The 24,353-nt window shown below is 37.4% G+C and overlaps 1 long non-coding RNA gene across 2 annotated transcripts in view; it reads right to left on the bottom strand.

Moving 5' to 3' along the window:
* Positions 1 to 306: 306 nt before the first annotated feature.
* LOC101670521 overlaps positions 307 to 24,353 on the bottom strand; it is a 77,100-nt gene continuing 53,053 nt past the window's right edge. For both annotated transcript variants that reach the window (XR_001179394.2, XR_001179396.2), the window contains 3 exons: positions 7,453 to 7,539; positions 2,729 to 2,775; positions 307 to 1,236 (listed from right to left, as the gene is read on the bottom strand). This is a non-coding gene — a long non-coding RNA (uncharacterized LOC101670521). The remainder of the gene's footprint in view (positions 1,237 to 2,728; positions 2,776 to 7,452; positions 7,540 to 24,353) is intronic.

The following is a 24,353-nucleotide window of genomic DNA, read 5'->3' as shown; positions in this document are numbered from 1 at the left end:
GTCTTCATTGATTTTAATCATAGTCATAGCCACCTCACTCTCCCTGCCCCCCCCCATAAAAAGATAAAAGAAATCTGAAAACATTTTATATGGCAACTTAAAATACTTTTAGTCATTAAAACTTTTTAATGCTTTTATAGCCGGCCATGATAAAGTGCCATTTCTCACAGATCATATGTCTTTCTTACTAAAATTCCAACTAGAGACACTTAAGGCTATTGAAATGAGAGCATTTTAAATGTGGAGGGCATTCTTAATAAATAACCACCTCCGAAGAGACTTATTTGCCTCATTTTTCCAGGAGTATTTTGTTTGTGTAATTTTATTCAAGAAAGAGCTTACATTTTACATGGTGATTCATTCACACATCAAAAATTCAATAAAAATCTCATAGCCCAAAAGATAGACTTACAGCAAAGGAGCAAGAGAAGGATAAGCTTAAATTGAAACATGTCAGAGTAGATCAGATGCCCTTCCATCACTTTTCCAGTGAGCCAAATTCGCCTCTCCAGTGGGGTTGCTTTAGGAAAGGAGAAAGGCCCCCACCTACAGTTGTCTCAGTATGAGGGGAAGGCATTCATTCATTTATTTAAACAATCAGTCATTTGTTCTTTCACTCTTTCAACCTTTAGCCGATAACCAAACATTCATGGAATCACATCTGCATGCCAGGCACAGTATTAAGGTAAGATGCCAGCGGCTTCCATTTCAAAGGTGTTATGGCCTCCTGAGGAAAACAGATACAAATAACAGCAACTTAATAATATCTGCAAATGACTAGTAGCCCAGAAGAGGTAGTGGTTAGCCCTGCTGGTCATGAGTGGGTGTTGACAGGATCAGGTTTCACAGAAGAGCCTTTCCAGGGAAATTTGTCTTGTTCCCTTCATTATTCTCGATACTGGGCCTAGTACCCAGTACACAGCAGGCAGTTGTCGTTGACATGAAGGAGTACGGCAGGTTTCTCCTCCGAGATTCCTCTGGTAGTCAAGCCATGCAATCCTCCTACTTTAACTTCCACCATCTACTTCTCCCTTAGCTAAATGATCCAAGTGCATCAACACTGTACTCCTGTTGGATCAATCCTAATATCTTATCCACAGCTTGGTTCAAGAAGAAGCGTATGACTGATGCTGCAAAAACTAGGATTCTTCTTTGTTGCTCATTTATTCTTTTTCAACTTTATTTGGAAGAAGAAAGCCTCTCTGTTCAGATTCTCACAGCCCCCATTCAGCGCACCTAACAGAGATAAATGTTTGGTGGGTTCTTGATTGATATTTGTTGAAAAAAATGATTATATGGTGAGGAAGCTCTTAGGGAGTGAATCTGGAACTTCTAGTAATTCAGTTCAGTGCCTCATGAAGAAGCCCATTCTAGGAAAAGGATGTTGAAAGAGAGGGATGGAAAAAGAGAGGAGAGAGAGACAGTCTCAAAGGCATTTGTAAGTCCTGGTCTGTCTCCTCAATACCCTCTCAAGTTCTTGTCTTCTCCACTAACATGTCTCAATAAACTAATTCAAGCTATTGGCACCAGGGAAATTCCCAGCACATTATTCAATAAAAACTTGTTGAAAAATTGGCTGAGGGTTGAATGGGTGAATGAGTGAATGAATGAATGAATGAATGAACAAAGAGTAAAGCATATCTCTACAGAGGGCACAATGACTCCAAAACAAGCAGGTGTTCCACAGTATGACACGCTGGATGTGATATTTTAGCCACAGCAGATTTTACTTTCTACGTGTATTGTAAGAGCCAGAAAAGGATAAAGGATACTTTCCAAACTTCCTTGAAGCTAGAAGTCTGTTTATGAATTAGGTTCAATCAATGAATGATAATATAGGCATGGGAGCTTTAAAAGGATAAAGGTGATTGGGCATATTGTTGCTTCTCTTTGTCCTTGTAGTTAGGTGGCAAGAAATACAGGCTGATTTTCTGAATCTAGTCAGAGGCTTAGTGGGTGTGAGAGGCAGCTGTGGTGAGGCAGGGATAGAAGCTGCTTCCTTAATCTGACCCACAGGTCAAGTAGCACACCCTTAAAATCCTGCAGTCTGATGGGGTTCTCCTGAATTTCTCTCCTTTAGTCCTGACTCCTGTTGAAAACACTGAGTTCCTTGTTAAAATATCTAGAAACGACACTAAATTCTGATCCATGGGCATGGTATGTTGGGATTATAAAAGGTCACGTGAGGTTCTCAAATGGAGGTAGGGAGGCAACATCACTCCCTGGGGAGCATTTGGCAATGTGTGGAGACGTCTCCCCCCCCCACCCCTTTGGTCATAAATCAGGAGGATGTTGCTAGTAGTGTCTGGCATCTAATGAGTGGAGGTCAAGGATGCTGTTAAATATCCTACAATGCACAAGACACGGGCCACACAGTGAAATTATCCAGCACTAAATATCAGTATAGTAAGGTGGAGAAATCCTGGACGAAAGTAGGATTTCAACAGGTTGTAGGTAGAAGATTAGGCTTTTTATTATTGAGCAGGACCAGATCCTAAAAAGTCACATATGGTATTCAAAAGTGTGAACAGATCTCTCTCTGACATCTTTCCTATTGGCCTTTTACCAATTTTCAGAGGCTTAAGGCTCTAAATTCTGCATTTTAATGTGTAAAACTGAAAAAACAATTTTTTTTTTTGCTATGAAAACTAGTTCCTTAGAATTTCTCAACCTTGAGACCAGTAACAACGCTTGACCTTAGTAAAAAATGCTTATAGGTATTACATACCACAGTATAATCATTGCATCGCCACAAATATCTCCAATCTGGAATACCTATGGAAAAAGTTCATATATACTATCACTTTGGGAGTTGCTTAGAATTGTTATAGACATTCAGTAAACAATCTATGAAAGGACATTAATTTTAATTCATCACATGGGTACGATGTTCTGAAAAAGAGAATGGTTTAAAACATACAAAACTAACAAAATCAACAAGAAGAAGGCAGCATAAAATACCTCCTGTGTGTTTGTATTTTTTAGTGAGCACAAATGAGCAAAATCTTGATGGAATATGAGACCGTCCTGATTGTTTACCATGCAAATAATTCAAGGGTTAAAAGATGGCTTCTCTTTGATTATCTGCAATCTCTGTTCCTACTACGCGGAATACAGAATGATGCCAGTGCAGGGAAAGACAGGACAGCTGGGATCAAGAAATTTAAGAGGCAACAAACACAAAATAAAAAATAAATTAAAAAAAAAAAAGCAAAAAAGCATGTCAAAAGTGAACTCTTAAATATTCATTTTGAATGACTGAGTTCACAGTGCTTTTCTGTGTGGTACAGATGGCTCAGGGATTCAGGGCAAACAAAGCAACAATTTCTGCATACTCGCAGCTACTCAGCCATAATAGCCAGAGGCCTCAAAACTCCCAGGCTTTGAGATGATTCAACCGGATCCCTTTACCTGCCAAATTCCACTGGATCTATGCAGCCTCCATCATAATAACAAGGGTGAAAGGATAGTAGGAAACATGAGCTGTCTTTGCTTTAACATCCACATAGCATTTATCACTGGGGAATGACCTTTAAGTTCCAATTACAGCTTCATTTATGGTGGAAAAATGTTTTTGAAGGAGAGAGGGGACATAGAGAATTTCTTAGTTTGATCCAAAATTTAAATTAAAAAAAATTAAGCAAATGGAAAATTGTACACATTTTAATCAAGCTGAAATTGTTAACTGATTACAGGAAATAGTCTGAGATGTGTAACTCTGAGAAGCAACCTGTTTCTTTGTTAGACTCAGGGGTATGACCTCATCACACTGAGCTTATTCTCTGCATAATGGCTTGGAGAAAAGAAAGAGCCAAACTGCATCATCTTTCTGCCTGTCTTAGTGTCAGGGGAACGCTAATACTCATATGGTATAATAAAAAACAGTATTAAACTGCATCTTTGAACAATCAAAAACAACATACAAAATGGAATTCAAATAAAAGGCTAACAGCGCTTTCTGCAACAGGAGATAATTTTACCATTTACAGTGTATCAGAATGGTTCACCAGACTTTTTATTCCACAGGGATTTTATTGAGAGCCTATCATGTGCCATGCACTGTTGGGTGCTCCAGAAATATGCAGAAGTCAGTAAGAGAATGCCTTTGTTCCAAGTCTAACAGAGAAGACCAAATAAGAAACAATATAGTAGCATCCCTACATTATCTGCAGGGGTACATTTCAACACCCTTAGTGGAGGTCTGAATCACAATTAGTACTGAACCCTATTATGTTTTTCCTATATATATATACAACTGTGATAAAATTTAATTTATAAATTAGGCACAGTAAGAAATTAACAACGAGAATAAAATAGAGCAACTATAACAATATGTTCTAATAAAAGCTGTGTGAATGTGGTCTCTCAAAATATACTGTATTCACCTTTCTTCTTGTGATGGTGTGAGATGATAAAATGCCCAAGTGTTTAGATGAAGTGAGGGGAATGATGTAGGCATTGTGACCTAGGTTTAGGGTGCTTTTGACCTTCTGGCAAAATGTCAGAAGGAGGACCATTTGCTTTCAGACTGCAGTTCACTGCGGGTAACTGAAATGGCGAAAAGTGAAACCATGAGTAAGGGGAGACTACTGTATAATAAAAATCTGTGTGTGGCATATATTGAAGAGTTTCAAACAAAATTTCAGAGATCATAACACCATGAGTTGGAAGATGTTAGGGAAGGTTTGATGGAGAGGGTAATCTGAAAGGAAATCTTGAAGTACTGTGAGAACTTGAACTGACAGAAATGAAGAGAACTTCTTTTTGAAAGAAGTCAGTAATACGAAGAGAATAGAAGCCAAAAAGTAGATGGGTATGTGCATGAATCAGTATGTAGTGTGGTTTAGCTGAAACTAATGAAACATTTAAGGACCTCATAAAAAATATGTCTGCAAGGATTAAGTTGGAGACACACGGACTTCTAGACCTATAGCAAAATTTAGGAAACCAGGGGCGCCTGGGTGGCTCAGTTGGTTGAGCAACTGCCTTCGGCTCAGGTCATGATGCTGGACTTCCAGGATCGAGTCCCACATCGGGCTCCCAGCTCCTTGGGGAGTCTGCTTCTCCCTCTGACCTCCTCCTTTCTCATGCTCTCTCTCACTCATTCTCCCTCAAATAAATAAATAAAATCTTTAAAAAAAAAATTTAGGAAACCATAGTTTAACTTTTTCATCCTACAATTGAGATAGCAAAGGTTCAGAAAAGGTGAAATTATTTATGCAATGTGATATGTCAAGGGGATGATCCTCATAGCCAAGGATAAATGTCTCTTAAATGTCCATTCCCATTTTTGTTTCTTTTTTTGTTTCCCCTACTCCCATTTTTGTTTCTGTGATAACTTGTAGAGTAATCTGGGTATCTGGGTGTTCTTAAATGCCAAGATAAGAAAGTTGTACTAATTACCTTCATTTGGTAAATCTTAAAGAGACACTAAAGATCTTTGAAAATAGAAATGACATTATTCAGAATGAATTTTGGGAAATGGAGAAAGGAGAACAAAAGATATATTTTGTAGAGATGTAAAAACAGATTTAAAAGCAAACAAACCAAGGTCTGCCTAGCACATAGACATAAAAATTGCCTTTCACATGCTTTTTAAATATAGCTTTGACCAGCCTTTAGCATAGCTTGGAGAATATGCATCTGCATCCGTGTTGAGAAATCAAAGACATCTAAATAGACAATGAATAACCCAGTTGGTTGTGAAGATTTTGTTTAAATATATCATGGTTTCAGTAATTCCTGATATAGTCATAAGCACGTGAAAACCTTTGGTAAATAAATTACCCAAGAGAATTATGGGAGAACTCCTGTATTTATTAAAACAGTCATATTTTATGAACTGTAGAATATAGTTTTGGGACTAAATACAGTATTTTTATTGTAGTTTTAAAATAATCTTCATTGTGAATTCATAATATTCTCCAAAGCTTAATAGCACACATGGTATGTATGTACAAATATATAAAATACATGTAATCTGTCTCTAATTTAAATAGCAATGAGAGAACTGTATTACCTAATTTGAATTAGCCCTAAATTAAAACTGGAACAGTTAAGTACAATCATTTCAGTCCAGGGCAAAATCATGCTCAATTATAATTTAATATCTATATTGATTTTAATTTCAAAAATTAATTATCATAGCTTTCTGGTCTTATGCAAAAGCAAATACATAATGTTGCATGTGAATCCCTTTCCCCAGAAGCCCCTGAAAAAATTCCCTTCATTCACATACCAAGCTCAATTACTGATACTCAAGTCTTACTTCTATCTTGAAGATGTAATATGTAAGGAAATAAATTAATAAGTATTTATTTTAGGTACAACTGAAATGAACATTAAAATGTTTAAAAAACTTTTAGACCATGACTTCAGTGTGAGGAATCTTAAGACTAGAATGAAAGTATTCATCATCTTAATAATAGATGCCATTTATGAAGTGCTTACTATAGCAGGTGCTTTGCACGCGTTTTCTCGTTTAGTCCTTAGAACATCCTGTGAAGTGCATATGGTTGTTGCCTCACTCAAAAGGCCAAGTCGATCAGAGTCATACATATTGTAACCAGGCTTCATCTGGCTTCAAGCTCATGCTCCATTTCAATCACTGTGACGCTTCAAAATGTTTAAAGTCAAGGATAGTTTAGTGGCAGGGAGAAGAAACACACACAAGACAGTGACAGTAGAGGTGACTTAATGAAAGGAGATGAGGAACCTTTGTGAAAGGCCTGATGGTGAGAAAGTTCATAGGATGTTTAAAAAGGAAAATAGGCCTGGAAAAGAAAGCAGGGACGAAAATGTGAAATTTGGACAGGGGGGCAGCAGCCACCTCACGGAGGGCCTTGTCGATCATGAATTCACAACATACATGTGGTAGGGAGTCAGGAACATAGCATAATGCTTAAGAACATAGACTCTACATGCAGCTCTAGTTTCAAAACCCAGATCCCCTCTTAGCTGATGTAGTGACCTAAATGTGTAAGCAAATATTTCTTCTGTAAAATGGACACTGAGCAGTTTTCTTACAGATTGCGTGATGACTAAGATACTACGTAAACACACTTAATCGAAGGTCCACGTAATGAATTCTTATAAAATGTTACTGATAATTATTTGTAGTCTTTTCATTATACTTGATCTCTCAATAGACCCTCTAGAAGAAACTTCCACCAGGAAACTGGTGTAAGCACCATGAGACATTTCTTCTGTAGGAACTCCCCTGTGTACTTACTCATGCCTATATTCCATTTTCATTCAATCAGTTAAGAATTTACTGAACATGCTCTAATGTTTCAAATAGTGTGCTGGGCATTATGGATGTACAGATAATTAAAATAAGTTTCCTAACCTGGAGGACTTTGCATGACAAAGGGTAGAAGAAAAAGACGGCTGCTATGTGGTACCATTTATGTCAGGAGAAAGGGAAAAGCAAAACTTTTAGTGGGCACTTACCACATTCCAAGCAGGGTACTATATATTTCTGTGTATTGTTATCTGCTCTTCTTCTTTATCAGAACTTGTAAGTAAGTTTCTTTTTTTCTAGGAATAGAGGAGGAAAACAAGCTCAGAATAGTCAGATATCTTGCTCAAGTTGACACATTTACTAAAATGACAATTTGCCATTCAGGCTCTCACTCTGAATCCAGGCAAGCTCTTTGCACCTACAATTCTTCCTTTCTAAGTCTCCAAACTGTACCAGTTTTACCCTAATAAAACGAGGACCAAAGTGAGTTTTGGGTTTAGCAACAGGAATTCATAGGTCCTCTTGATGATAAAGTTTAAGGTGAAGGAAGATGCTAGCAAAGGACAGAAATGAAACAGCGGTTGGAAAGGTAAAAGGAGAAGGGATTGTTTTAGGTTGTGTTTTATTAGATCTTTCCATAGCAGTGAACATTAATCTCTTCTTTCTTTTTAGAGCATTTTCTTTCTTTGGTCACTATGTCCCAGACTCTGAGGGCTCCTTGGCTGAAACCCTAAATCCAGTTCCAGTAAGAAGACTTAACCTGAGGCTTATATGAGATCTTATTTAATCTTCCCAGCAATATTTTGAGACAGTTGTCATTGTTCCTATTTTGCTAATGAGGGAAAACAAAACAAAACAAAACTGAAGCTCAGAGAAGGTAATTTAGCTACCCAAAGTCATAGAGGTATGGAATGATAGGGTGGGGATTAGGACAGAGGACATTCTGACAGCAAAGTTCATACATGCTTTCTACCACACCAACTTTTCAGGAGCTCATAAGGCATGAGATTAAACATGGGTCTTTTACTTGAGATTTTCAGGATTCAGGCTCACTACCCACCACCCCCTACATTTTACGTCTCTAAATTATGGAAGGTTAATCCTCAATTGGCACAGTCTAAATATTAGGGGAGGCCAGAATTTTGTATTTCTGCTTAAGCTAGTCCTGGAAATAGTCCAAATTTATAGATATTAAATTAAGAGGTAAAAGAGACAAATTTAAATAGCTAGCAGTTTGTCCCCTCATAAAAGCTTAGTCCTAGCTTCGAGGATACTGCAAATCCCCAGCCCTTGAAAGGTGAATGAAACAGAAGACACCAGTATGCATATTGGTCGACTGCTTGAATCTGGAGATCATTGATAAATCTGCCACATACTGTAAATCTGACTTTAAGCTGTTCACAGTAACTCTTGAAGACAAAAAAAATTACTAATTCTCCAAAATGTTTGACAAGCCTTTCCCAGCACTTCAGTGATAATTCGAACTATCGCCTCACTGGGGTCATGTGCTAACAATGATCCCTCCTCCATCTTCTGAATTCTTCCCACACATTTTAGATATGCAAAGGTATAATGTGGTAAGTGAACTAGTACATGGAGTATAAGTGGGTCTCTGAAATCAGCTATTTTAGAAGACTTAATTTTTCTTGCCTTTCTTGGTTGCTGTAGTGATGATTAGAATAGGGACACTTTTCAGTGGTAGAATTAAGACCTCTCTTCAGAGTAAATCCTTCTTTACTTTGCCTCCTTTCAAGTGCATGAGAAGAGTTGCTAGACAAGTTTATTTAATCACTTGGAATACGTCATGTTAACTCAAGGAAGAAGCAAAGCGCCTGAAAAGCCAGGATAAACTGTGCGTAACTTTCTTTCTCCCCTCACAAAATCTAGTTCCAATAAAAACCATCTTTACTGCCTCGGGCTAATGTGTAAGTTAGTGAGAGATTATGGCCTGGTTTTTATAGCGTTTTATGTAGTATTTGACAATCTATAGGGACCTTGCCTGTTAGTCCTTTACAAATATAAAATGTAATTTTAAATTTCACTTCATCATGGTAATAGGCTATATACGCTTCCTTTCTAAAGCCTACAGACCATCTTGTCACCTTAGGGAACCTCAAACAACCTTATTTAATCACCTCTTAGTGACTCATTGTGCCCTGCCCACTCTTTTGAAAATATATAAATCCTAATTATTTTTAGGGCCCTTTTCTAGAAAATGAGGTTGATTTCTTGTACTCAAGCTAAGCATACACAGAAAAAATAGTAAGAGACCCTTTGTCTCCAAAGGATTGGATTATATTCATATATTCTCTCCAGTGCCCCTCCTTCCCATTTTCAGTCAAGCCTCTTAGGTAGAAAAACTTGCTTTAGAAGGCAGACAGCCAATCAGCCAAATCCCTAATGGGGAAAATAAATAGTGACAGCCACTTACAGTGAGATGTTAAGGTGTGTACAGTGTGGCTGTGGGGCACACAGCCATCCTAAGCAGTTTAATTTGGTCAGTGCGTTGCTAGATAGATGAAACAATTTTTGTTAACATCTTATAGATGAGGGAAGAGAAACTCCGAGAAACTAACTTGGTCAAGATCTCAAGGTTAATTCCTGGCAAGAGTTGAAACTGGTTCCTCCAATATTTAGTTAACTTATCTCTCTGGTATACCTCACTGCTGTTTACATTGTTAAACCGCTTCCATACTTCCTAAACAGGTCATGTCTTGCTCCTATTGCAGTTACTAATTCCCCAAAATGTTTGACAAGTAATCAGATAGTTCAGCTCACCATAACATGGTCACTGGTATTTAACAGCGAATACTAAGGTATTTGTTATTTCTTCCGGTGTGATTCTCTGTGCTGAATACTACAATGGCGCTTCCCATGTAGGAGCTTAATTAACACTGAGAAGAGATATGTATGCCCTTCGCAACTCTCACTGTTCCCAGGTAATGGTCCAGGACTGTGGTGGTCTTAGGCTAGATTCCTCCTAGGAGCTTGTAGACTCCACAGACCAATTCTGGAGCTCAGAGAAGCCATTTTAGAGATGGGCCACCTTATGCAATCTTGAAACTTGGGACTACTTGTCCAGCATTTGCTTCATCATACTATCACTATTTCCTGGATATCTACTCTGAATGTCACTTTACCAATTTACAGATTGTACAATGAGAATCCCAACCCATCTAGCCTACTTAAGTTCAGAATGTCAATACCTTGAAACCCATCTTGAGCTACTCGAGAGTTTCAATAACAGATGTCTAATACACACCTAATGGGCTGATGGAAGGAACTCTCTTTATTTTTTTCTAATTTGCTTTTTTAAATGTGAATGCATTATAACTTGCAGTTGAATACTTCCGTAAAGATAATTACATATGGCAAGACAGAAAAACTTTTTGAAAAAAAAAAAAAAAACATTCCCTTGAATATGTGCCTGAATTCATTTACAACTGTTGCTGCTTTAAACACTTCAGGCAGAATAAGTGGATGGCACTAAACAGCTTAGCTGCAATTATTATGGAATGTCTGAGGTATAATTTCCCCTGCGGTTTTGTTAGGCGTACAAAATTCATAATTCTGATTTGTGGCAGGTACTTATTACCCATCACAGGTGGGGATATGCAAATATTATTCTAGTAGGGGTGAACAGCCTTTATTTCAGTATTCAGCTATTAACGAGATTTGTGAGTCTGGTACTCTGGGGCCATTTAATTAATTAGATGGTACAGATAAAATATAAATTGTTTTGTAGGCTACACAATTCCTGTCCTAGGAGATGTAAAACTGAGGCTAAATGAACTTAGTGCAGATTGATTTGTTGTTTTTTATGTAGCTTCCAGTAAATGTAAATCCTGCTCATTATTTTACTGTATTAATTCCACTCATAATCCTCATATTCTCTGAGTTTCATTAAAATAGACGTTACATATTTGACTATTTTGTTAAGTGACTTTATCACTTAATCTCCATGTCCGTTTCAGTAAGCACATCCTGTATATGGAAAGAATATATCTATAACAGATCTTTTGAAAAATTTTCATATTCTTGAGTAAGAGTCTTTTGTTACTTTGCAATATTGTGTATATGGAAATAAAATATGCTAGAATAAGTCTGAGAAAATTGCATGGCATTAAAAAGACTTTTATTTGGGTCATTCAAGAAATAGTGCAACTTATACAACTTATACAACCTGCAAGTAAGGAGAATCCTTTGTCATGCATTTGATATCTCAGGGAGGTGAGAAGTTTATAGTTATTTGGTTAATGGCAAATAAATTTAATTTTTCGTTTGTCCTTTACATACTTAGCACTGGATGACTAGTAGAGCTGTGGTAAGAAGGATTTGGGATCTTGTCTTGACATAATGGAAAATCACTGTGATTGATTATTGATGTCTGCCTTGGAGTGTCTAGAATGGTGCTGTTTTTGCTAGCTATTTGCCATCTTTGGCTTATGTCTTTGGTGACAACTCAATTAAAAGCCTTTAATCGTATTGTTGATTACCCTAAATTTGACAAGAATAAAAATGCACATATTCTGTTTCACTCAGAAGATACTCAATTGGAGTTATTAAATTTCATAGCAGTTCCATCTTCTAATAACACAATTTGTAAATGATTACTTCAGTTTTATTTTGAAACTAGAAACTAGAAAATAATTATGCAAATAAATGACTGGATATTTTTTCTGAGTTAAAGTTGGGCTTACCTTAAATTCTACTTTTGAATGAAATACTAGTTTCTTTCTTCTGACCTTCAGGTTTTCATTTAAAAATTGAAATTCAGACTAACAATAATAGTTTCTCTTTTCTCTGAGTAAAATTTTCTGTCCTCTGCCAGCCTCCCTCCACGCCCCATCTCTTTTCACTTCTTAATGAAAACAATGTTTCTCAAAAGAAGAAACATACTTTAATACCTTGACTAAATAAAAGGAGGGTACACAAAAAAATGCAAGAACTGGAGAACAATTTCCCAAAGGGACTTAACAATCACATTTAAAATAATTGCAAAAGCAGAAGCCCACACATCATGTTGACAACCTTGAATCCAAAGAAAAATACTTAAATGTACAGATCTGAGAGTTCTGTGTTCCAGGTCAGCTTTCAACAAATACGGTTTCAAGCATCTCCTATTAATGTCCATAGAAATCCAGGAAAAGATAAATTTGTCAATTGAAAAAGATATTTATAAGGTGTTACAACTATGTATTCTACATCTCCAAAAGAAAAAATTAAATGAAAGGTGTTAATTATTCAGATTCAAAATCTGTTAAAGAAACCAAGAAAAAATTAAACAATTAGAAAAATATTTTAGCAAAAAAATATGCTGGATTAACAACAAAGGAATTATATACTAAAAGATTAGTCAAGACATTACTACTGAAATTGTTTATGTGGTTTAAATAGATGATAATGAGACATGTTATTCATGATGTATTTTCTGTGAAATGAAATGCTTCTGAATTTGCAAACTTTAAGAATTAAATTGGTTATAAATGATAAAAACCTAGATTATAATTGTGGAAGCAATTTGGAATCTATTATTGATCCTAATCTGAAAAACACATTGATAAATAGGAAAAGAGAGAAAATAAAGAAGGAAAAACACACAAAATATTAAATGTTAAGATTAGTCCTTTTTAAAAATATTATACTCAAGGAAATATTTTATTCTTTTATGTAAAGATTTTATTTATTTATTTGACGGAGAGAGAGATCACAAGTAGGCAGAGAGGCAGGCAGAGAGGGAGGGGGAAGCAGGCTCACTGCTGAGCTGAGAGCCCAATGCGGGGCTCAATCCCAGGACCCTGGGATCATGACCTGAGCTAAAGGCAAGAGGTTTAACCCACTGAGCCACCGGGTGCCCCTCAAGAGAATATTTTAGACATAGATGTAATATTCTGTATTTTGCAGGCTTCTTCAAAGTTTCAGGCCTTTGTTTCAGGTAGCACAACCACTCAAAAGCTCTATAGTTGGAGTATATGGAGAAAAAGGAAGAATCCAGTGTTCTTTGGAGAACAAAGAGGGGTCACATTAAGGCATTAATGAGGTGTTCTCTAATGGCAGGTCAGGACCTGAACTTAACCTTACTGGGTGCAAAAAGGAGTTGAACTGAGTGGTACATGCATGACTCCATGTATTTGCCAAACCCCACGGAATTGTATATTAAAAGGAGTAAACTTTAATGAATGCAAACTAAAAGAAAGCACCAACCAGGATGTTGAAGGGCAAATGGATTAAACTGTTATAAATGTATAACATATCAGCACTGAAGAAGATAAGAGGAAGAAGAGATGATTTATGTAACTTTGAAAAATAGTGTTTTGGCTATAAAGTTAAACTTTAAAGACAAAAATTAAAAAACTATAAAACTAAAAACAGAAAGGAATTTTACATAAACACTACTCTAGTGGCAGTCGTTTTTCATGGAAGTACAGTTAGTAATTATGAGAGACTTTACATCTGTATTGAGGTTGAATAAAAAGTAAAAGAAAGGCGGATAGTGGGTGATAGGTTTCTTACTGTTGGAGAAAGAACTTACAGACAAACTAGAGAGGACAATTAGAATAAATTCCATGGTAGTGGATCACAGTTGGGAGACATTAGTGTGAACCCATGTTTAACTTAATAGTAGTACAGATGGTAGATATATAAACAATTGTGTGTGTGTGTGTGTGTGTGTGTGTGTGTTAGTAGATGTAGAAACAATCCTAGACATATGTATATATGTATATATATGTAACATATATATATGTAAGTTAGTATATATACATGTATCTATTACTTAGTTCTGTTTGTGGAGAGGTCTTAGAAACAACAATACCCCACTAATGATAAGCGCACATACACCAAGATCTTGGTTTCTAAATACCATTTTAATCAAAGTAACCAAGAATCTTTGGAGAAATAATTGATTCTGGTGCTGGGGCAGGAAAAATACAGGATGAGTCTGAAATATGTTAGGGTGGCAGAAAGTAAGGGAGTGGTTAAAAGAAAAAAAAAAGTCAAAGGGACACAGATGCCAACTGAAAGAACTCCCAATAGCTAAAGCTGGAACAATTTGAACAACAAAGTAAATAATATAATATAATATAAAATAAATATTCAAGAGTCCATACTGATTCAAATAAATGAAGGCTTATGTTCCTTACATGACAATTATAAATAACTAAGCTCTTTCCAGAAGTGGAGCTTAATTTCCCAACACTCCTTCTTCCTTTTGAGAATGGGTTAGACTTAGTGACTCACTTCCAGAAGATTAGTGCATTTAACAACAACAAAACAAAACACCATGATAAACACTACCTCAACCAAGTGATGAAAGTTAACTGGTGGTGTTGGGCACAACAATCTCCTATGAATATGTATGATAAGGACACTTCACCTCTTCAGTATTCATACAAAAACCCATAACCCTAGTCTAATCATGAAAAAAAAAAGAAAAAAGAAAAAGAAAAACCAAAACTGAGGTATGGTGAGAAATATATTTGGTCTTTGTCCTCAATTTCTGGCAGAGGACTCCCCAAATCCTTGGAGTTTTCTAAGTGATAAGAATGTCTTTTGGTCTTTCATTAGGTGTCCTTTTCAAGCACAACTGATTTATGCTAATGAGGTAAATTAGGGTGGGGCCTTAGACAGACTTGGGATGCAGCTTTACCAGACCGACCCAGAGATTAGAGGGTTGGGACTTTCAGACCCACCTCCTTGATCCCTGAAGAGTGGAGGGGGACTGGAAGTTGAATCAGTTGCGAATGACCAATGACTTAATCACTCATGCCTACATAATGAAGCCTCCACAAAAGCCAAAAGCATGAAATTCCAGAGCTTCCAGGTTGGTGAACACAAGAGGATGCAGAGAAGATGACTTGCCTAGAGAGCATGGAAATTCTGGGCCCTTTCTCCACACCTTGCTATATGCATCTCTTCCATCTGGCTCTTCCTGAATTATGTCCTTTTATAATAAAATCGCATCCTAGAAAGTAAAAGGTTTCTCGGAGTTTTGTGAGCTGCTCTAGCAAAGTAATCAGACTAAAGGAGGGGGTTGTCGTAACCTCTGTTTTATAGCTCTTGGGTTAGAAGCACAGGTGACAACTAGAACTTCAGTTGGCATCCAAAGTGGGATAAGAGGATGGGGAGAGTCTTGTCAGACGGAGCTTTTAACCTATGGGATCTGATGCTATCTTCAGGTAGATAGTGTCAGAATTGAGTTCATGGTGTGGTGTTTGAAAAAATCACACATCAGAATACCGAACTAGTATCCCTCGAAACTGTCCTGGTCATGAAAAATGAGGAAAGGCAAGAAATTGTCACAGACCAGAGGACACTAGGGAGACAGTACAGCTAAATGCAAAGCAGTACAACTTGAGCAACAAAATTAATAACAGTATTTTTCTGTAATTAAGTTGGGTCCTGAAAGAGAAAAAAGGATTCATGTTCATTTTAAGAAAAAGTTTAGGACACCTAGGTGGCTCTGTCAATTAAGCAGCTGCCTTCTGCTCAGGTCAAGATCCTGGGGCTCCTGCTCAGCGGGGAGCCTGCTTCTCCCTCTTCCTCTGCCAGTCCCTTCTGCTCATGTTCTTTCTCTTGCTCATTCTCTCTCTCTCTCTCAAATAAATAAATAAAATATTTTTTTAAAAAAGGGAAGTTTACATTATAATATATTATATTTATGATGAGTTGTTTATAATATCATACATGTTCTTAGCATTGTTGTTGATTTTTTAAAAATCTCCTTCAAATTCTTTCATAAATGGGCTATAAGACTTCAGGACGTTTTACGTGTTCTGGTGTAGTAGCTAATCTCAAACATTCTTGCAAACATTTGAAAGCTGAATTGAAAAGCATGAGAAACATTCTTAGAAGCCTTTTTTACCCTGGGACAGTTAGCTGTAATTGAACTATACAAGGAGTGACTATAAACCTCGTAGATATAACCCCAGAAATTCAAATTAAATGTTCCTTCAATTTTTCTGTAGTCAGATCCCCCCAAATGCCCACAGGCATAGGAATGCCTCTCGATGTGTGGGGAAATGTGTTGAGGGAAGGGGTTGGGGAGCAGGGAGTCAGTAAGGAAAAGAACAAATTGTAGTTAAAGTTTCATACTTTTGCAAATTGTGCGAAAATGCAGGACAAAGATCATGCTGATTTCTTTGAAGCTCTAACATCTGATTCTGCTAATAAGCTACAATTTTTAAACTCATACTTAAGGGTAGTGAGGAAATTGTTTAGGTGTCAGGCTGAAGCAGCGTGTTTCAACCAAATAGCCAATCATTGGTGAATCAATCAAATCATAATCTGTGTCTTATCTCCTTGTTGATTTGTAAGCATGTTTCCTCAGGAACACAGAGGTGAGGGAGCGAAGGGAGGCAGGCAGGCAGAAAAGTGAAATTCAGATTTGGGCAGATTTCCTAGCCATAATAAAATCTAATATTTATTTTTAAAACATTTATATAGTGTAACTGTGTCCTACCGAGGGACTATTCTTTAGTGCTTTATAAGTACTCATTCATGTAATCTCATAATAACTCTGAGTAAATACCATTATCATCCCATTTTTCAGATAAGAAACCTGAGGGACAGGGAGATTAATTTGGATTGATACATTTGATCAATCAATTATAAATACTTATGCACAATTTATAAATAAATAATTATAAATAAGTTTGTGATTGGCAAAGTAAGACAGAACCAGAATTTGAAGATTATTAAGATCCACCCTAACCCTGAAATTTTTTAGAAAGATGAAGGAAAAGAAGGGAGCTATGAATGAAATAGAGCAGCAGTTGCAAAGTGATGACTGGGGGGACCTGGCACTTGGATTTTGTTTATTAGTCAATAAATTCACGTTAGAATTTGACCACATTTGGATAGCTCATGAATTTCAGTTTGTTGAGTCTCCACAACTCTTTGATGCACTCACTGCCTTGTCACTTAACATATTTAGAAGGCTTGTCTGGCCTCTGAAAGTGTTTGGGTTTTATACAAAGAAAATGACATTAAAGGTTAGAATGAGCGAGCAATAGGGATAGAAAGAAATTAGGAAGTCCGAAAAATGGGGAGAGGAGTAAGAAATAATGAAATGCAGATAGAGAAGAGGATGGTGGGGAAGCAGGCCTGAACTTGACAGCCAACCATGTATCTCCACTAACAGAAAGTTACAGGGAGAACAATTGAGTTCAAATTCTTATATTACTTCCCCTTAAAAAAAAAAAAAAGTGGAAAAAATGGAGAAAGAACCAAAGATGGACTCTGTCCTCTCTTCTTGCCCAGTTTAGCCTACTTCTGCAGATACTATTGATGTGTTTCCAGCAACAAAAATAATCCCTTCCAACCTTTGTCCAATTCTCTCTGGGACTGTCATTCAGACTTCAGACCAGTTGGGTCCTTTTGTGTTTTGGACCAAACTCCAGTCATCTGGAAAGCATTCTCTGAGCCACAATTAGTAATTCATTGGCCTGAAATCAAGTGTTCTTCCATATAAAATAGAAGGTAACTCAGCCTTCCGTCTGCTAGAGCCCATCTTTTTGTAAGTGGCAAGCAGCCCTACCTTTAAAGTCCATCAAAAATGGAGCAAGTGAAGGAGGAGAAACAAAAATAAGTTAGAAAGAAAATTAAAAATACCTAGCACTTGAGGCTCCAAATCCACATTTAAACATGAAGAAATCCTGATCTTGGACATACACATATTTGGCATGAGAACTTGGATTGCTTCTTTTACTGATGTTTGTTCGGTCTCTCAAAATGACAAATATGAGAAAGCCTTGGTAAATGAGTTTATTTTGGAGATTTGTTAAGAGTCTGTTCACTGCTGGAACAGAATAGAGAAAAAATCTAAAATCATAAACACCCATTCCCAAAATAAGGAACTCTCCGTGCTGACACCCTTAGCAAAGTTACTAAAGGAAAGGCAAGGGCTTGCACATACTCTGAAGATAGGCAAAGCAGGAACCAACTAAAGGAATAAGGGGACGTTTGCCATGCACACCTGTAACCCTTCCTCAGGCTTACTAGGAGAGCTGTCAAGACTTTTTGGGCAAGTATATGTGAAAGTTTAAACCCTAAGTCAATCTTTTTCTGTATTTTATAAAGTTTCATTAACACAGACAATTTCTCCATTTCTTAAATATCTTCTAAAAATTTAAATAATGGGATTTTAAAGGTATTCTGCTGGGTCACTATGAAAATAACTAGTTGTTAATAGAGAAAATTAGTTGTGACCTCTGAAGGCTATAAACACCTACCATGGTGGCTGCAAAACACATTTTGACTCATTGGATTCCTCTTTAATGAGTATTGTTTTCTACCTCCTGGATTCCTCATTGCAAACCAAGGAAACTAGATTTTGTATGAATAGAGCATTATGATAGATCTTATGCCTTTCATAAGTACCTTAAAATTTGACTCTTTATAGTAACATGATGATGATCTTCCCAAACAACTCACCTAAAAACATTTTAATTTTTTTTTGAAGATTTATTTATTTGACAGACAGAGATCACAAGTAGGCAGAGAGGCAGGCAGAGAGAGAGGGGCAAACAGGCTCCCCGCTGAGCAGAAAGCCTGATGCAGGGTTTGATCCCAGGACCCTGGGATTATGACCTGAGCCAAAGGCAGAGGCTTAACCCACTGAGCCACCCAGGCGCCCTAAAACATTTTAATTTTTAAAGCAGTTTTAGGTTTATAGCAAAATTGAGTAGGAAGTACACAGGGTTTCTATATAACCCTTACCCCCACCCATGCACAGCCTGTTTCACCATCAGTATCTGGAACCAGAGTAGTACATTTGTTATAATCAATGAACCTACACTAACACATTATCATCACCCAGAGTACATAGTCTACATTAGGGTTCACTCTCAGTGAGGTACATTCTATAGGTTTTGACAAATGTATAGTGGTATGTATCTACCATTATAGTATCATGCAGAATAGTTTCATTGCCCTAAAAATTCTCTGTACTCTGCCTATTCATCCTTTCCTCCACCTAACCCCTGGCAACCACTGATCATTATATGCCTCCGTAGTTTTGCATCTCTAAAATATCATATGGTTGAAATCATACTGTAGTCAGCCTTCTCAAATTGGTTTCTTTCCCTGACTGTCTCTTCATGGTTTGGTAGCTCATTTCTTTTTATTGTTTAATAATATTCCATTGTCTGACTATACCACAGTCTATTTATCTATCCATTCACCTACTGAAAGCCATCTTGTTGCTTCCAACTTTGAATTGTTATGAATAAAAGTTCTCTAGACATCTGTGTCTAGATTTTTGTGTGGATTTAAATTTTTAAACTCCTGTGGATAAATATCAAGGAGTACAGTTCATTGGACTGTATGGAAAGCGTATGTTTTGTTTGGTAAAAAACCAGCAAACTGTCTCCCAAAGTTGGCTGTACCATTTTGCATTCCCACTAGCAGTGAATGAAAATCCTGTTTGTTCCATGTCTTTGCCAACCCTTGTAGTAGTTAATGTTCTGGATCTGGGCCATTCTAATAGGTGTGTAGTAGGATCTCATTGTTCTAATTTACATTTCCCTGGTGACATGTGATGTGGAACATCTTTTCCTATGTTTATTTATTACCAGCTTATCTTTTTTGGTGAGGTATCTATTCAAGTTTCTGCTCATTTGTTTTTTTACTATTGATTTCTCTCTCTCTCTCTCTTTTTTTTTTTTTTTACAGAGAGAGAGAAATATCATAAGTAGGCAGAGAGGCAGGCAGAGAAGGCGGGGTGGGGAAGCAGGCTCCCTGCTGAGCAGAGAGTCCGATGCGGGGCTCCATCCCAGGACCCTGAGATCATGACCTGGGCTGAAGGTAGAGGCTTAACCCACTGAGCCACCCAGATGCCCCTGCTATTAATTATTTTTTAAGATTTACTTTTTAGGGGCGCCTGGGTGGCTCAGTGGTTTAAGCCTCTGCCTTCAACTCAGGTCATGATCTCAGGGTTCTGGGATCGAGCCCCACATTGGGGTCTCTGTTCAGCGGGGAGCCTGCTTCCTCTTCTTTCTCTCTCTGTCTGCCTCTCTGCCTACTTGTGATCTCTGTCAAATAAATAAATAAAAATCTTAAAAAAAAAAAAAAGATTTACTTTTTAAAGGTTTTTTATTAGAGAGAGAGAGAGAGAGCACGCAAAAGCCCGGGGTGGGATATGTGTGTGGCAGAGGGAGGAACAGGCTCCCCACTGAGCAGGGCTCCATCCCAGGAGCCTGGGATCAGGACCTGAGCCAAAGGCAGATGCTTAATTGACTGAGGCACTCAGGGGTCCCATCCTATCAAGAGATATTTAGATCAGATGTAAGAAGGTCATTTTCTCTTGTCAATACAATAAGAGTTCTTTGTCTATTTTAGATAACAATCTTTTATCATATATCTCCTTTGCAAATATTTTCTCCCAGTCTGTGTTCTGTCCTCTCATTTTCTTAATAGCATCTTTCACAGAGAAGATTCTTTTAATTTTAATGAAATGCAAATTATCAATTTGTTCTTTCAAGTATTATGCCCTTACTGTTGCATCTAAAAAGTGCCTGCCAAGGGGTGCCTGCCTGGCTTAGGTGGTGGAGCATGAGACTTCTTGATCTTGGAGTTTTGAGTTCAAACTTCATATTGGATGTAAAGTTTAAAAAAATAAATAAAATATATATTTTTAAAAAGTCATTGGACCCAAGTCCTCTGGATTTTCTCCTGTATTAAATTCTAGTTTTATAGTTTTGTGTACATGATTCTGAAAATGTCTTAGTGCTTTTATTTGGGGGAGGGGGCTGAAAAAAAAAGAAGGCTAAGGCTAAGGATGTTTTTAAAAGTACCCAGACCTCATGAATGTAGGACTATTTCTACATTCTGGTAGATTTTTTGCCTAAGCCCAATTTAGTCACCCATTTGGTCATATTACTCTTTGAATAAAACTAACAGTAAGGATACCCAGATCTTGTTCTAATTAGACCTAGTTTGATGAGTTAGTCCTCTGTAGAGGATTTATCTCTAAGGAAAGCAAGTGTCAGTTTGTTAGACCTAGTAGATTTGTGTGAAAAACATTGTATGTTACACAAATAGTACTCTCACCACTAAATGGCTCATCACTACATGGATTTCAACAAACTGTACAAACCATGTATCCCAAAATATAACACATCCAGAGAGGGAAAAAAATCTGTTCTAAGATAATTAGCATTTCAAATAAACCCAGTCTGTGCAGTCCACCTACTGCAGAGTACTCTGGTCTAGCCACGTAACAATTAGTACATCTCTTTACATGTCACCCCATTTAGCTAAATTGTGACTCCATTTTATGGGGTAGAAGGACATAGGGTGCTCAACTGTACTACATCATTTTACAACACTTCCTATCAACAGATATTTAGATCAGATGTAAGAAGGTGATTTTCTCTTGTCAAAGGCTTGCACTTGGGGAACAGAAAAGAGATAAAAGACTTAAACACTTTTCTACCATATAAGAAGGTATAGTAGAACTGATTTTACTAGACTTGTTGAATGGCAATCCCTGCACCATATTTATCATGATATATTCATTGTTGGTGGTTTACGTCAATGATGTGTTAGGGAGAATGCAAATTCTTTAAGAGAAAAACAGTATTTCATCATCAGCATATCCCTAGTACCTACCAGAGTGTCTTATATATAGATGTTAGAAAAATTAAATTTTGTCAGATGTGCTGTAATGAGTACAGATAATTGCATAGGAAAATATGTCAATATCCATTCATTGTGACAATAGTAAGTGCTTGCCGATTTCACATGTGCACCCATTCTGATCTCATTCTGAGGGCTCCAGAATGCTATTTATTTCCACTTGAATAAAACTAAGGTAAAGCAATACTTATAAGTGCCAAAATATACATTACTTTAAAAAGTGTGTGTGTGTGTGTGTGTGTGTGTGTGTGTGTGTGTGTATATATATATACTATTTCAGCAGGTTAACCATTAGAAAGTCACCACATATCTATCCTTCTCATCTTCCAAGCTCTTACTTTTTTATGGGAGATTTTTCTCACCACTTCATAAACTGAAGTAACTGCTTTCTCTGTCTTCCTTTTTCTAATATTTCCCGGAAATTTTTCAGTTTCCCTAATATTTCAAGAATGGATCAGTATTTCCTTTTTTTTCCCTAGTAGGACATACAAATGTCTACCCATTTGTTTGATGTTAAGTACATAATAAATCCCATCCTTCGCTTGTTTCTCAGGGTGCTGATTTCCTGAGAGCCTTCCTGAAGTCCTGACTGAAGACAAGTTACCTTATACGTAAATAATGTGCACAAAACCATAGGAAAATTATTATAGTCTCAAAAAGCCTCCCTTTTCCATTTCTATTAAAACCCACTAACCTTCTTCAGAACACTTATTCAGCATACTCTTATTGTGAAGGCACATCCTCAATGTTTTAAACTAAAGTTATTTTCAGGATTTTCCCACTAAAGCCCATCATCCTTCCCTGGACTTGTGGGCTGTTGCACATGTCTTCCCTTGGTGATCCCCACATGTCATTCTGCAGTGCACTCATCTTCTCTTGGTGTGACATCCCAAGACGGTGATCACCCACACTCATGGCTTTAACCACTCCTCATATGATAACATTCCACGTGTCTGATCTAACCTTTCTACATGCTTCAGTCTCATATCCAACTACTTCAAAATCAGAGAAACTGTAAGAATGATCTATCCTCTGAAGGACGCAAACCATGCTGTAACTGGTTATTCGGGATCTTGGGGGTGAAGGCAGACAGGAAGATCAGCTTTGTTTTTCCATATTGTTTTCTATTTTATTTTACTTTTTATAACAAACATATGTTTGTGTCTTGGAATTACCAAATAGAAATGAAGAAGGAGAGGGAGAGCAGGAGAAGAGGAAGAAAAGGAAGAAGTAGGAGGAGGAGCAGAAAGAGGAGGAGGAGAAGGACAGATAAGAAGGAAGAGGAGGCAGTGCCTGGGTGGTGCAGTAGGTTAAGCATCCAACTCTTGGTTTCGGCTCAGGTCATGATCTCAGGGTCATGAGACTGAGCCCCACATCAGGCTCTGTGATCAGTGCCGAATCTGCTTTAGATTCTGTCCTTCTCCCTCTGCCCTTCCCCCTCGTGTGCTCTCTCTCTCAAATAAATAATAAGGCTTAAAAAAAAAAAAAGGAGCAGCCTTTTAGTCCATTCAGACTGCCATAACAGAATATGATGCACTGAGAGGCTTAAACAACAGAACAACAGAAACCCAGTTCTGGAGACTGGGAAGTTCAAAATCAAGGTGCTGGCAGATGCATCTGAAAATGACCCTCTTCTTGGTTCATAGATGGCTTGTCTTCTTGTATCCTCTCAGGATGGTTCTCTTTTATATGCGTACTAACCTCATCCGCGAGGACTCTACCACATGACCAAAGGCCTCCAAAGACTATCATATTGGGGGTTATGTTCTCAGCATGTGAATTTGGGGAGGAGACAAACATTTAGTCCACTGCAAGAAGAATATCCTCTGAACTTTGTCTCCCTGCTTCCAGTTTTGCTCTCAAATCTATGCTTCATGTAAGTGATCTTTCTACAGTGAATGTGACAATTCCATTCTTCTTACAACCTACATTCTTTTGACTAAAGGATAAAAACCTAGGATCTTTAATGTGGTATATTTCTCTTTCTTTGATCCAGCACTTTCCTAGCTTTCCAGTTTTATCTGACACTTCCTATCTGGCTGTGGTTCTGCTACTGCAGCATCATTAACTTCCTGAGGTTTCTGCCTACATCATGCTGTGCCTTGCCTTCCCGCCTTTATTTGTGTTTTCTCGCAGCTACATACTAATTAATTCTCCCTTAGGCCCAGCTCATGTCTCTTTTCTCTAAGAAGCGCTCCGTCTCTAATTTCTAATACCCTGCTTGGGGTGGGTGCTACTTCACTGTGCTCCCTTGACAGCTTAATACAGTGGTTGTCAAAGTGTGCTTCACAGAGTTTTGAGGTTTTCAAAACCTTTTGGGGGGCTGTGAATTCAAAACTATTTTCACAATAATAATGAAGATAACATGTGCCTTGTTCATTGTGTTGACATTTGAACAAATGTTACAAAAGCAATAGGGGGTTTGACTGCCAGCACCTTACCACAAACTGAAGCAGGCACACCCAACTGTACT

The sequence above is a fragment of the Mustela putorius genome, unplaced genomic scaffold, assembly GCF_011764305.1.
Source record: "Mustela putorius furo isolate JIRA1106 unplaced genomic scaffold, ASM1176430v1.1 tig00003853_pilon_pilon_pilon, whole genome shotgun sequence".
In the NCBI taxonomy this organism is placed as follows: Eukaryota; Metazoa; Chordata; class Mammalia; order Carnivora; family Mustelidae; genus Mustela; species Mustela putorius.
Note: the sequence above shows the minus strand (reverse complement) of the source record. Positions and strands in the feature narration are given on the sequence as shown.